At 35.5% G+C, this 14670-nt stretch overlaps 1 long non-coding RNA gene across 6 annotated transcripts in view; it reads left to right on the forward strand.

Annotated features, from left to right (window-relative positions):
- Positions 1–14670, forward strand: part of LOC138693972 (uncharacterized) — a 60540-nt gene that overhangs the window by 39177 nt on the left and 6693 nt on the right. For 5 of the 6 annotated variants that reach the window (XR_011330659.1, XR_011330658.1, XR_011330661.1 and 2 more), the window contains one exon: positions 5743–5871. This is a non-coding gene — a long non-coding RNA (uncharacterized lncRNA). Of the gene's footprint in view, positions 1–5742; positions 5872–11689; positions 11876–14670 lie in introns of all 6 variants that reach the window. The other variant, XR_011330662.1, reaches the window with a different exon arrangement.

A 14670-nucleotide genomic window follows, 5' to 3' on the forward strand; every position in this document is an offset into this window, starting at 1 on the left:
CAATGGACCACAAATTAGAGAAATAATGGACAATCACTTCGAATCTTTGCTGGAAGGAAAAGACACAGCCGTCTGGATTGCATTCAAGGAAGTTGAATTAATTTTCTGGATAACTGTAGAAGTGAGAACTATGAAGAACTAGTGAAAAATTTACTGTTGGCGTATTAAACTAGGGGTTGTAAAATTTCCCTAAAAATTCACTTCCTTCACTCACATCTTGACTATTTTTTCCCGAGAATTGTGCGATTTCAGTGATGAGCATGATGAGCGCTTCCTTCAAGAAATTTCAACTATGGAAAAAAGATACCAAGAACAGTGGAGTACCAATATGCTAGCAGACTATTGTTGGACTTTAGCTCGTGATGTAGCTGATGCCCAGTGTAAAAGAAAATGCAGAAAAAGAAAGCTGTAATCTTCTGAACAGTGAATATTTAGCCTTATTGTCATTATATAAAACAATATTTTGAATAGATATAAATTCCAAAATTTCTCAAAAACCGTAACCAACAACTGTTTTTATTGTCATATTCGTATAAAGGGAGGCTCAAATTATATAGAAAACATATATCACATGTATAGCGCGAAAAAAAATGTTAACATTTGTTACACAGTGTTATTATTATAAAATATTATTCACCTGGTGCTTTCATATCATTTGCAATTTTTCACATATTTTCAGAAACCACATTATTCTCGTGATATTGTTTCAAAGATTGTACAAAATGTATCTTTCCTGTACTAAATCATCTAATTTATCCGCATCGAGCTCCATTATGAATAATGTGCACTACACAACAATAGTATTTTTTGTAGATAATGAAAGCGTGCAATCATAGCCACTACTAACGCATGCGCAGTACACTGCAGCTATCAAACAGTCTCCTCGCGACGAACTTCTAGCAGTAATTCGATGTTGTCTCTTCGTGTCTCCTTGTGTCTGCTCGCGACCGTCGTGCCGCGTCTGTTTCTGTGTGCACCACATCATAAGAAATCAATAGGAGACAAGTACCACGAGACAAAATGTCGCGTCGCACCGCGCCGCGTCTGATTCTGTGTGTACCCGGCCTTATATTCCCATTTTTTCTCCATTATCTGTCGAATACAAAAAATCTGATCAATAGTTGATCTATTACGCCTAAAACCACACTGATGATCCCCAATAATTTCATCTACATATGGAGTTAATCTTCTCAAAAGAATATTGGACAAAATTATGTACGACGTCAACAAAAGTGATATTCCTCGAAAGTTACTACAGTTAGTCTTGGCCCCCTTCTTAAAGATGGGCACGATTATGGACTCCTTCCATTGTTCTGGTACAATTTCATTTTCCCAAATAACTAGTACAAGCTTATAAATTTCGTTAGATAATGCGCTTCCACCCTCTTGTAATTAATTCTGCTGGAATTTGATCTATACCTGGAGACTTATAATTTTTCAGGTTTTCTATCGCAATTTCGACTTCAGAAAGTGTGGGTTCGGGTATAAATGGCTCAGCAGTTTGTATTTCAATTTCGTCCCGATCATTTCCATTTGGCCTATGTATATTTAGTAGTTGCCCAAAATAGTTTTTCCATCTGTTCAGTATTGAATGAGCGTCTGCAAGCAAGTCACCATTCTCATCCTTGATTACGTTTACCCTTGCCTGATATCCATTCTTGAATTTCTTTATGCCCTTACATAAATCTCTAATGTTTTTATTTTTACTATTTGTTTCTACCTCATTCAGTTTTTCCTTCAAGTAATCTCTCTTTTTCTTCCAAAGTGTACGATTTGCTTCACGTCTTTTATTGAAATAATTATCTCTATTCGCCTCAACTGGATCCTGTAAGAATGTCAATTTTGCGTGTTTCCTTCTTTCTACTACCATGCAACAATCTTCATCAAACCACGGTTTCTTTTTCTTAGTTTCATAATAACCTATGCTCTGCTCAGCTGCAATTTTGATATTATCTCGGATATTTTCCCACATGCTATTAACATCTAACTCTTCCTCAACTTCGTCGGAACTTGCTAATACGGCAAATCTATTTGAAATTTCGATCTTAGTTTCATCGTCCTTTAATTTCGGAATATTGAATCTTCTAATATTAACTTGTTGCTCTACTTGCTTGGCTACTGATAGTCTTTCTCTTAGTTCTCCAATTACCAAATAATGGTCAGAATTACAGTCTGCCCCCCTGAAGGTTCGAATGTCTACTATACTAGTATGTCTTCTTTTATCTACCAAGATGTGATCTATCTGGCTATGTGTCAATCCGTCTGGAGAGGTCCAAGTATATTTATGTGTTTCCTTATGGGGAAATGTTGTACTTTTGACAGTTAAATTTTTTGATGTGGCAAAGTTGGTGAGATACCTACTAAAGATAAAAATTGACATTGAGCTCGAAATGGAAAGTATCACTGTCAATTTTTATTGTGGACTTGTGGTTGTTGTATCTAAGCCTACATTCTTTCCTTGTCCAGTATTTGTAGTTTGTTACTGCTCCTAGGAGTGATGCTTCTGTCAATTCAGTCTTTCATAATTGAGACTTTTTCTAAATTCAGTTTTCGAAACCATAAAGCTCGAATGGCCAATAAGGAAAATATAGACTGATCAGCCCCTCACAGTCGCTGTGGACTGGCAAATGAAGGGGTTTAAATCTATTTACAATCATAAAGAAGTTATGGACAAACATTTTTGTGGAAAATATTTATCTTAAAAAAAATGATGTGCGAAATCATTCAATCATTAGAGTCTTAACTATGTGGGCGTGAGAGACATGATATTGCCGCACCATGTAGCCAAAACATTTTTATATGCTGCTCGAGTTTTGTCTTTGTCGCAGCAACACATGGGAGTCATGACATAAACATGTACATATTGTACTAGATTACATTACATTAGGTCTTTATTAGCAGAGTAACTGCTGGAGTTTTAACTGGCATTACAGGTCATTGCGGACTCTTTACTTTATTTAGCTAGCTAGTAGGCAACGTGAGTACGAATTAAAATTATAAAACAAAAATGTTCCTAGCCACTGTAGTAAGAACCAAGCTCGTGTACGGTGTGGTCTTAGCCAATAATACAATAATATAACATAAAATTTACAAGGACAGTTTATTAAAATACAGTAAGTAACTTAATTCTAACACACAAGAGCAAAAAAAAAAAAAAAAAAAGAAGAAGAAGAAGAAAGAGAAAAAGAGAGAAAAAAACACATATAATACAAATTGACTATCAGACAGAAGCCAGTGATATTCAATAAAAACTTGAATATAGTCTGCAGAAATAAAAGGGTAAAAAATACATACATTTGTTAATATTATATATCATGAATAATTTTATACATTTTTTTTTAAAAGGTTCAATTTTAAAATATCTCAAATTTGTAAAATGGTTTGTAATTTTATTATAAAGTCTTGGACCGAAACTAGCACCATGTTTAAGTGCTGCACTTGTATGACATTTAGGCTTAGTTAATGGGAAAGTAGACTTTTGCCTTCAAGTATGATATTCATGTCGATTACATTTGTTTTGATTTCTGTGATAGCAAGTTTGTAAACTATAGTTATAAATTTCTTCAATAGTTCATTGTTCTTCAACTGTTAATGACTGATAAGCAAATGCGAGTTCAGAGCTTAAAATTTGTGTCAGTAATGAAAAGTCTTTTGTTGAAAGCTATGAAAATTGGGAAGAAACTGGGATGACAGGTACGCGAGAAAACCATATTAATAGTTCTCAGTGGAGCGACAGTCCGTGCGCAACCACCGGAAGGTTGAAGACCTTGAATAGAAAGTGAGGAAAGTAAAGTTAGTAATTCGGAAGCATAATTTCAACTTCGGTCTCTTTAGGTCGCATTGTTGGGGACCCTGCTGTACTTATGAATTGTATTTTATTTTAAGGGTTACAAGATGGATGACACACAATTATGTCATTCGGCTGGTTTGCCTGAACCGCTTGTTAAATTTGTCAAAGTTCGTAGAACCAGTTGTTAATTTTTTTAAAGTGAAAATGCAAGCTTCTTTACAGAAAGGAAGAATATTAATTCAAGAAGAAATTCCCCAGCTTTAATACTGCACTAAACATAATACAAAAGTAAACGACAATACAGCTCGAAGTGATCATATTATTATATTGTTATTTCTCGCAGCATGCCTGCACCCTTGAAGCCCATCTGCGATTACGTCGACAGTCCTCTACCCCTTCCGCTTCAATGCAACAGCGCATGTAGAACAGTGAACTGTAGAGTTCAAAAACATAATTTAGCGAAATTCGGAGGAAACAACAAAATCTTTGAAGAGCCTTGAATGCTTTGAGAGAATAGGCAAACAAAAATCATTTATGCATGAATGAAAGAAAGATGGTCTAGATGGTCTTTAGAAAAGGAGGCTGACTTACAAAAGTGTACTCAATAATGCGCTAGCATCAACCACTTGAGATTGTCAGCTCCTTCAAGTACTTAGAGATCAGCCTACAACCAACAACAACGTCATACTGCATTCAGGACAGAACTGCAGTCGCAGAACATCACTCTGCTCTCATTGGACACTGCCATGGTACTATACTGATAATCAGTTGCGGACTGGAAGTAATTGGTATAAACTAAGTCTCAGAGACCTAGTCACTATTGAGGAAATGAAAGAAACGTGCCCTTGGTATCTCGAAATGTTGACTACATTTTCCTGGCTAATTTACAAACTGGCCAAGGAAACTTTTCTACTTGAAGACCTCAGGATGCGACTCAACTCATCAGACCATCTACTAGAAGGACGCCTGAAAAGAGAAGAGATATGGCCAGACTTCTACTGCACGGATGATGTGATGGACACAACCAAATTAAGATCTACGACATATGCTTACAGGCTTGGCAGTTCATGGTTACCAAGACAACCTGCTGCATACACTAATGATGGCTGTGTGTGTTCGCATAACAAAACGCAGGAATTGGTCTGTTTCTATAGAAGAATATAGCAAAGTGTAAACACTCAACAATATACACATTAGTGCACTCTTCCTCTTATCAAAAATATAACTTAAAAAATATATAGACTTTCTACTACAAAATGCACTATTAGGTACATAAACAAGGTACTTCATTTTCCTGTTTTTACATTTGTCCTACAATTTTTAATTCCATTCTTATAAAATAAATTATTTTTTTCATTACGAGTATGGTATTGGCAATACTGAAACTTATGTTTGAATCTCTTTTCTCTTATTTGCAGGGAGCAATCAGTATAGTGCTGTAGTGCAATGAAACGTCAAAACATTTTATCAAGTTTTTTTTCAGTAGTGGCAGTAGCAATAACACTGAGAAAAGTAAACTAAATGATAGAGTGGTTGATGTTTGGGAAGTGGAAAGTTAGAGGGTGTAGTGCATTTCAAACAATTTGTCAGTGTGGTCAGATATTCAAATCTAGTTGATGTTGCAAATATTCTATATTTCTCTTCTCTCAACATCTGTGAGATTTAAATAACTCTACGCACAATTCTTCAATAATATGTTGCTATGCAGTTTCTCTTTATGTATAGCTGCTTATTGTTACCTTGCTTAGCATATTTCGCAAAGGGAAAGTAGCTTGCTGCAAGGTAGGTGTGGTGGGGTAGAGGGGAAGGGTTAAATCCGTGTTCTGAAATTTACCCCATATTGCATATTAAAATTGACATTTGCGTCATTAGCAAAAGAACTGATTGTTGGAAAGTTAGAATGCCACTACTGATTACACATAAAATAGTTTCCTGTATAATTTTTTTTGCAGTTTTGAGGCAACAGAGTGGCCCAGTGGACATTATGTACACACCATAGCAGCTACAAGGAGGAGCCATCTTGTTATCTTGTCTGAGGTCCTCACACTGCCTGGACCAGCATAATTTTGTCACACCGGTCGGTAAGTTGAATTACTGTTAGACTGATGCTCACATAGCACCGGTATATCGTGCACATATTTAGGAAGACCACATCGATTTCAGTTTTTAGGAGAGAAAGCAAACGTGTTTCATTCATTATACACGCTCTGGCATGAATAAACTCTGTTCTTATAATTCCATTCAAAGACGTACATCTCTTATTTTCTTTTTAAAATTACTTTTGGTACATTCATTCATTCATAGTGATCTGCCCAAGGGCAGGTCTTTCACTGCAAACCCAGATTTCTCCAGTCTTTCCAATTTTCTGCTTTCCTCTTTGTCTCCTCATATGATCCATATATCTTAATGTCGTCTATCATCTGATAATATTTTCTGCCCCTAACTCTTCTCCCGTTCACCTCTCCTTCCAGTGCATCCTTCAGTAGGCACTTTCTTCTCAGCCAGCGACCCGGCCAATTCCTTTTTCTTTTCCTTGTCAGTTTCAGCATCATTCTTTCTTCATCCACTCTTTCCAGCATAACGTCATTTCTTATTCTGTCTGTCCATTTCACACATTACATCCTTCTCCATATTCACATTTCAACTGCTTCTATTCGCTTCTCTTCACTTCGTCATATGTCCATGTTTCTGGCCCATACATTCCTACACTCCACACAAAGCACTTCACTAGTCTCTTCTTTAGTTCTTTGTCCAGAGATCTGCAGAAGATGCTCCTTTTTCTATTAAAAGCTTTCTTTGCCATTGCTATTCACCTTTTGACTTTTGGCACATTTTATATTCTAAATATTTCTTCGCAGTTAGGTCGTTACAACAGTTTTTCAACAGCAGTATTTTAAAAACAATATATTTTGTCTATTTTAATTCCATTAAGTCCTACGGAATAATATTTTGGGGTAATTCAGCAGATAGTATATTTTAATAGGTTATTTTACAATGCTTTATCAACATCTTACGTTATTTAGCGTCTGAATAAGATGAACATGATAATGCCGGTGAAATGAGTCTGGGGTCCAGCACCAAAAGTTACCCAGCATTTGCTCGTATTGGGTTGAGGGAAAACCCCGGAAAAAACCTCAACCAGGTAACTTGCCTCGACCGGGAATCGAACTGGGCCACCTGGTCTCGCAGCCCAGACACGCTAATCATTACTCCACAGGTGTGGACAACAGATAGTAAAAATATAGTCTATTCTTATTAGAAAAAAGAGCAATTAGAATAGGTAATATGTGGAGCAAAGGCTAGAGAATCATGTAGACCATTTTTTTTTAATTAGAAATTCTGACCTTAATAAATCAATATAATTATATACTCTTTAATAAATTTCCTCTTATGTAATAAAGAAAATTTTCCAACTAATTCAACCATATATAATATAAGTACCCGAAAAAAGAATGATTTTCATATGTCATCATCAAATTTATCATGCTATCAAAGGGGAGTACATTACATAGTAGTAAAAATTTTCAATAGTCTTCCTGAAGACATTAAGAATCATAACCAAAACCCTGCATTATTTAAGGTAAAACTAAAAAATTACTTAATATCTCACACTTTCTATTCTGTAGATGAATTCTTGACATTTCACAGTACTGTGTAAATATTGTAATATTATTAAATGATAAACATATTGCATTGTATATAATATGTTATTGTTATTAAGGTATCGGTATTAATTTTGAATATATTTCATATTAGCATTTTTTATGTCAAACGTAAGAATTGGACATGTTCTTTATTCTATGCTGTAAAGCACTGACAACCAGCTGGCTGCTCGCAGTGCAGATATTGAGCAGCAGTCGTGTCTCATAGCTCGACGCCTGTTTTTCATGGAAAGAATCCCGTTAAAGCGAAGACCTTTGATGCCAACGAACAATTTTGATCCCGAATGGGAGGCAACATACTTCTTCATGGAATGTAGCAAAGTTCTGTGTAGATTTTTCGAATTACTGGAAGAGATAAATTTGTCCCTGGAAATGAGTGGAGAACTTGTTGCAGATATTAGCTGGAAATATGATCTTGCATTCTTGGCTGATATAACTGAACATTTGAATGTTTTAAATGAGTCATTTCAAGGGAGGAACAAATTGATCACACAGATGTTTTGCAGTATTCAAGCTTTAAAAAAATATGTTGTCATTATGGGAACATCAGCTGTCCAATGGCAATCCCGGACATTTTCTTAGGTTGGCACATGTGGTCCAGAACTCTGATTTCTTAGAGGTAGGCTGCTATGTTGAAAATCTCCAGTGAATTTGAATACAGATTTCAAGATTTGAGTCACTTAAAAGTGCATTTCAATCTGTTTGCTACACCATTCAGCATAAATATTGATGGCACTCTCAAAGACGTTCAACTGAAACTAAGCAACTTGAAATGTGGCATTGAGTTGCTGATAGTTATAGGAGCAGACGTAATTTGCTAGACTTTAACAGCCGATTTCGTAAGTCAAGATTCCCTCTCTGCATATGTGTGTGAGGCATCTTTGATTTCAATGTTTGGTTCGACCTATGTTTGTGAAGCTTTATTTTCAGCTGTGAAACGTAACAAAGGCTATGAAAGAGCCCATCTCAGTGACTGTAACTTGAAGTGTGCATTAACCCTTCAGTACTCGCGTGGATTACAATAGTAATCCACTGATATTTAATCCTGTATTACGTCACCGCCTGCAGCACTGCGTAGCTGAGCGTCAATGCAATTTCTCGTCACAGTCTAAGTGAGGCATTACTGGTGTTTAGACGTATTTGTCGCAACGCTTTGGAAAGTTATACGGAGTTTTATCAAGTTATACGCAGTTTTTCCGAGTGGATTACCATTGTAATCCACGCGAGTACTGACGTCAGTTTCTTACTCAGGTAAGTGAAATAGTTTTTATATGGTTATGAGTGATGCAATGCAGGAACTTTATGAAACAAGTGTGTGATATTGTTCCATCCTCTTTGTAGTTGGCTCCAATGGGCACGGAAAATACAAGCAATATTTGCAAGTGGCTAGATGAAGATCTGGATGTTGGCATTGAAAATGAAAGTGATGATGAAAGCAACAAAGAAGATCTTTTGAATGAAGTTCACGATTCTAATTCAGAACAAGACAATGAGGAGGAGGAGGATGATTATGGTGATGGTGATGAAAGACTAATGTCTATAAATGATGGAAACTGCTATACGGGAAGAGACAACACTACAATTTGGCAGGAAGAACCAGTATCTCTACGAGGGAGAAGAAGAGCACAAAATATAGTGATTCATTTACCGGGCCCTAAAAGAGCTGCAAAAAATGCGCGGACACACACAGAGTGTTTTGACTGCTTTATTGATCAGACAATAATCAATGTAATAGTAAGGTGTACTAATATTTATATTGAAAAAGTGAAGCGTAATTACGGACGTGACAGAGATTGCAAATTAACAAATGACGTTGAAATTCGAGCACTCTTAGGTATTTTGTATCTTGCTGGTGCTTTGAAATCGGGAAGAGTGAACGTAAGAGAACTATGGGATAAAAATGGCACAGGTATAGAGTCAATTTACCTGACTATGACCTACAATAGATTCCAATTTTTGTTACGATGTCTACGCTTTGATAACATTCATGACAGGCAGGAAAGGAAAGAAATTGATAAACTGGCTGCTGTACGTGAAGTGTTCGAGTTATTTGTTCAGAATTCACAAAGGTGCTACATTCCAAGCGAATATGTAACTATAGACGAGCAGTTGGTTGCATTCAGAGGACGATGTCCCATGAAAGTGTATATACCTACTAAACCAGCAAAATATGGGATCAAAATTTTTGCTATGGTGGATGTGAAAACATATTACACTCATAACTTGGAAATTTATGCTGGTATTCAACCAGATGGTCCATTTCACCAAAGTAACAGTGCACATGCAGTGGTGAAGAGGCTGGTTCATCCCATCAAAGGAACAGGAAGAAATGTGACCACCGATAACTGGTTCACGAGCATACCTCTGTGTTTAGATCTTCTAGAAAATGACAAAATTACACTTGTAGGAACCTTGAAAAAAAACAAAAGAGAAATCCCTCCTCATTTCACAACTACTCAAGACAGGGAAGTTAACAGTACATTGTTTGGATTCAATGAAAACTGCACAATTATTTCGTATGTACCGAAGAAAAACAAAACAGTGTTAGCATTATCAACCATGCATTATGATAAGGCAATGGATGAGGAAACAGGAGGAAGCCAGAAGCCTGAAATAATATCTTTTTATAATAGAACTAAATGTGCTGTGGATGTCCTGGACCAGTTATGCTCAGCCTATGATGTAAGCAGAAATTCACGCCGCTGGCCTCTGACTATTTTCTTTGACTTACTGAACATAGCAGGTGTCAATGCTCTTGTTGTTTATTCTGCAAACAAACAAAAAATTCTACGGAAAAACTTCCTAAAAACCCTTGCTCTGGACCTAATGAAGCCACTAATTTCCGAGCGTATCACCCAACAGACAATTCCAAGAGAAATAAAGAGAAGAGGAGAGCAACTGTTAGGCATTCCACAAACAGGTCAAGAAGAAGGAACACGGCCAGAAGGTATTGGTAGGTGCTACATGTGTGGTAGAACAAGAAACAAGAGCACAAGACAATCTTGTTTCCAGTGCTTGAAGAGAATTTGTCCTACTCATTCAGATGTAATTTGTTTGAACTGTGTAGAAGAAATGCATAGGCCTACTCAGATAATTGAATCAGATGTAGATTAGACTCACGTGTGTAAAGTGTGAAATGCAAACATAAACATGAAAGTGCATCAATATCCTTCTTACAATACACAAAAACATCTGTAAAATATTACAAGTGAAGTGAGAATGATTGTTACATCCCTGAATTTTTTCATTGCTACACCCCTGAGTGAGGTATTCGGTTATCAAATATGACGTAAGTAAGGTCAGCAGTAGTGAACTTGCGTTTCCCGTGGGAGAGATTAAGAGAGATCAAGAGTTCAGATGACCTTCAAACATCGAGTGAGCAACAATGCTAGATAACCTACATAATTATGATGATAGTGAACTAACTCTTAACTATGATGCAACAATAAATTATGACTCAAAGACACGACCAGTGTTGAAATATTATGCAAACATGTCACTTGAATGCAATTTGTGTACTATCCATTTCATTATTAATATTTATATTTAATACGTTCCGTTATGCGTACCATATCTATTCTTATTACTGTAATAACTGAAAACAATATATTTCTTAACATTTAAATCTAATTCCAATGTTTAAACCTTGTCTGTAAACAAAAACAAATGTGGATTACCATTGTAATCCAGGTGAGTACTGGCGTTACGGAATTTAACGCGAGTAACGAAGGGTTAAGGGTTCGGAGTTGTGTTTCAATATACTTCATATCGTACAAACCAAAAGATGTCAAAAAGCAAGAGCGTGATCTGAGTAAACCTTAAAGTATCGGAATCTTAATTTAGATATGTACTACCTATTGCACAATTTATATCACTTTAATTTGAAGGCATCTTTCCAGTATTATCGTTGTAAATATGTTTTGTTTGCATTTTTCAACATGCCTATTGGATAAAATATGTAGGAGTTTCATTTGTGAATTGCTAGCTTTCACTAACAATGTATTATTTCCTTCCAATATAACTATACTTAAAAAGATGTTGCAAGTATATGCTACAATTAAGTTGTATTTAGTTATATTGGTACAATGTATTATTTGTATTTCTGTAATGTAGGCTATTTGCATTTAGTCGTTTAGGCTATAATTTAATGTTGGCACAATGAACAGTGTTTATCAAAGCACATGATGTACTCTTTACTATCCGATCGTCTACAGTGTAATAGCAAACTGTACTGCAGTTACAGACACAAGCAGGCCGCCACTGCGTTACGTTCCCACCGTGCGCACAGAAGTAACACAGCATGCTTGGAGTTGGTTGACGGAGCTGTAAAGCAACAATGAATAAATGTATCTTCTACAATACTGTATGTCAATTGGCGTGCTTGGACGCCTAGTAGTGTAAATCAGAAATTATCGAAATTGAGGTTAGTAGTGACATCGCATCCTCCATATGGAGAATTATTAATGCCAAGTACCAGTAAGTCCATATACATAAATCTACCAACAGAGCACATTAGTGATTTTAGCACAAAATTATTTTTTGCCTCTCATTTTGTGCCTAATGCAGTAAGTTAGGTACTACCACTGCTACATTTTTACAGTCAGCCATGCTTTTGCTCCATCATATTATTTCAGTGGCAATAATGGGGATTGTTAGGCGCCTACTAGAATTTTAAAATATGAGGAATAGTAAACCTTGTTTTTCTCAAAACAAGGTTTTTTTACTTACGCCACATGACGACCAAACAGGCAAATTGTGTCGATTACCTCATCAGCCAAATATTAAATAATTTTGTCAAAGTTGCCACCGTTCACACTAGTGCTTCTGTGAACGGTAATGGTAGGAGGAAAAGGGAGTGGAGAGTGACTCAGATGCAATTATTTTATTATTATTATTATTATTATTATTATTATTATTATTATTATTATCATCATTATTGTTGTTGTTATTATTATTTCAATTATTATTATTATTATTATTATTATTATTATTATTATTTCAATTTTCTTTTGAAATTTATTGTATGTATTTTGATTGTTTAATTGTAAACTTATATATATATATATATATATATATATATATTTGTTTTCTGGATCCTTATGGTCACCCTTATTGAAGGGCAAGTGGTTTTATTTTCTAAATCCGATATATATATATATATATATATATATATAGACACACACAGTGGAGCCTCAATTGTAGGCAGTTTGATTTTACGCAATTCGATTCTAGGATCTATATATATATATTAGGCAGATTTTGAACATCACGCACAAAACATTCATCGAGCCAATATTTCTCTACAATGCAGAGGTATTAATTACAGCAAATAATTTCAACCTGAATCGACTAGAAGTATGCCAAAATCAGGCCCTGCGACTAATAACTGGTGCAGCAAAATCAACCCCAATCACGGCAATGCAAGCCCTAACACAGAACCCTCCAATATGTCTCACTCTAGAGGAGCAGGCACTAACACACCATAAAAAAATGCTACGGTTAACAACAACAAAATGGGAAAAAAGACTGTTACAACCAACCAAGTTGAAAACACAAACAAGTTTCCTGTCCAAAGTCATGGAAATAAAAACAGAATTGAATCTCCCTAAATCTAAAGAAAACATTAATTTTAACCAGAGGAAACCCTCTAACCTTCGACCCAATTAATATTCAGCTAGATTTAGAAGAACCAGTTATAAAATCTAAAACTTCCAAACCTGCACTAAAGCGCTAGCATTAGAAGCTGTGAACAATGACACCAGAAGAATCACAGATGGGTCTGCTATCGATAACAACTCAGGATCAGGAATTACGTGTGCGTTATTCTCATTTTATCAACCAGCAGGACATCATACAACAAATTTTGATGCGGAAATAATGGCTATTCATATCTCACTCCAACACCTACTATACAGAATAGATAAATTTCAAAATGCTGTCATTCTCTCTGATTCTAAAGCAGCATTATACGCAATAAATTTATATAAAATGATGTCAATCCAAATTAAAGAATGTCACAGAATGATTCAACAACTTCAAAAACTACAGAAAAAAATTCAATTGCAATGGATACCTGCACATTGCGGAATTGCTGGAAATGAAACTGCTGATTTTCTTGCCAAAAAAGGATCCAATTTAATTCAGAATACAAATACAAGCCTACCTTTTACATGCATGAAAAGACTAATTAAAAACAAATATACAATCAAGCAAAACCGAGCACTATATAACAAAGCCAAAGATAAAAAATGGAGCATTTTAATAATAAAAAAAAAATAGAAATTATTCAGAAATCCCACATAAAACTGCAGTAGCAAAATTCAGACTGCTTACGGAACACGATTATGAATAAAATAGGAATGTACATGAATCCAAATTGACCTCTATACAACAAAGAAGAAGAAATAACTGAAGATCATCTACAAACCTGTGAAGTTCTACCTGATGGATCCACCACAGAGAAATATTGGAGAGCAAGAGCGCTGATGGCCAGCATTGGGTAACAACAACATATTATGACATTCATAATAAAATGATTGTCTGTTTAGTCAGCAAACTGGCTGGACCCTCATAAATGACACCAATAAGCATCACCACAGCCTTGACAGCTGAAGTAGCAATGTTGTCTACCGGCCAACAATGTTAAGCTGCTTTACACATGTGGCTTATCAGATATAATATTATGAACTGCTATTAAAATAGATTTCTCGGTATAATGTTGCTGTAAACACTTTATTAAGCTTCATAATTGTGCTTTAACTATAAAACAAGGAACTTAAACTAGTTATACCCACCAAGTAATACACAACCTTCATCCCAATGCCTTGTTTGGGAAGATAAAAATAGTCGGGAGTTAAGCACAGGAAGAAATAAACATAAATGTGTAGGCTACATTGCGTTACTTATCAATGTAACAAATCACAATAATGTTTGAAATTTTCTCGTTTTCGTATTGACATCCTGAGAATAGCGATCCTTTTTTAACTTTGTATAGTTATGTAGCAGTACCGAGTATGTTGACCATATCTTTCAAAACATTCCAGACCATTTTTTGTTTTTATTTTCTGTTTTGCAACAGGCCACGAACATACATCATGTAATATACTGGTACAAGGCATTTCAACAAACTCTTCCTTACTAATTATTGCATCGACAATAATATTGCTTTTGATTTGAAACACTCATAATCAAATTTTGCTATGAAGGAACTAAGACCAT

The sequence above is a fragment of the Periplaneta americana genome, unplaced genomic scaffold (genome assembly GCF_040183065.1).
Source record: "Periplaneta americana isolate PAMFEO1 unplaced genomic scaffold, P.americana_PAMFEO1_priV1 scaffold_29, whole genome shotgun sequence".
NCBI classification, from domain to species: Eukaryota; Metazoa; Arthropoda; class Insecta; order Blattodea; family Blattidae; genus Periplaneta; species Periplaneta americana.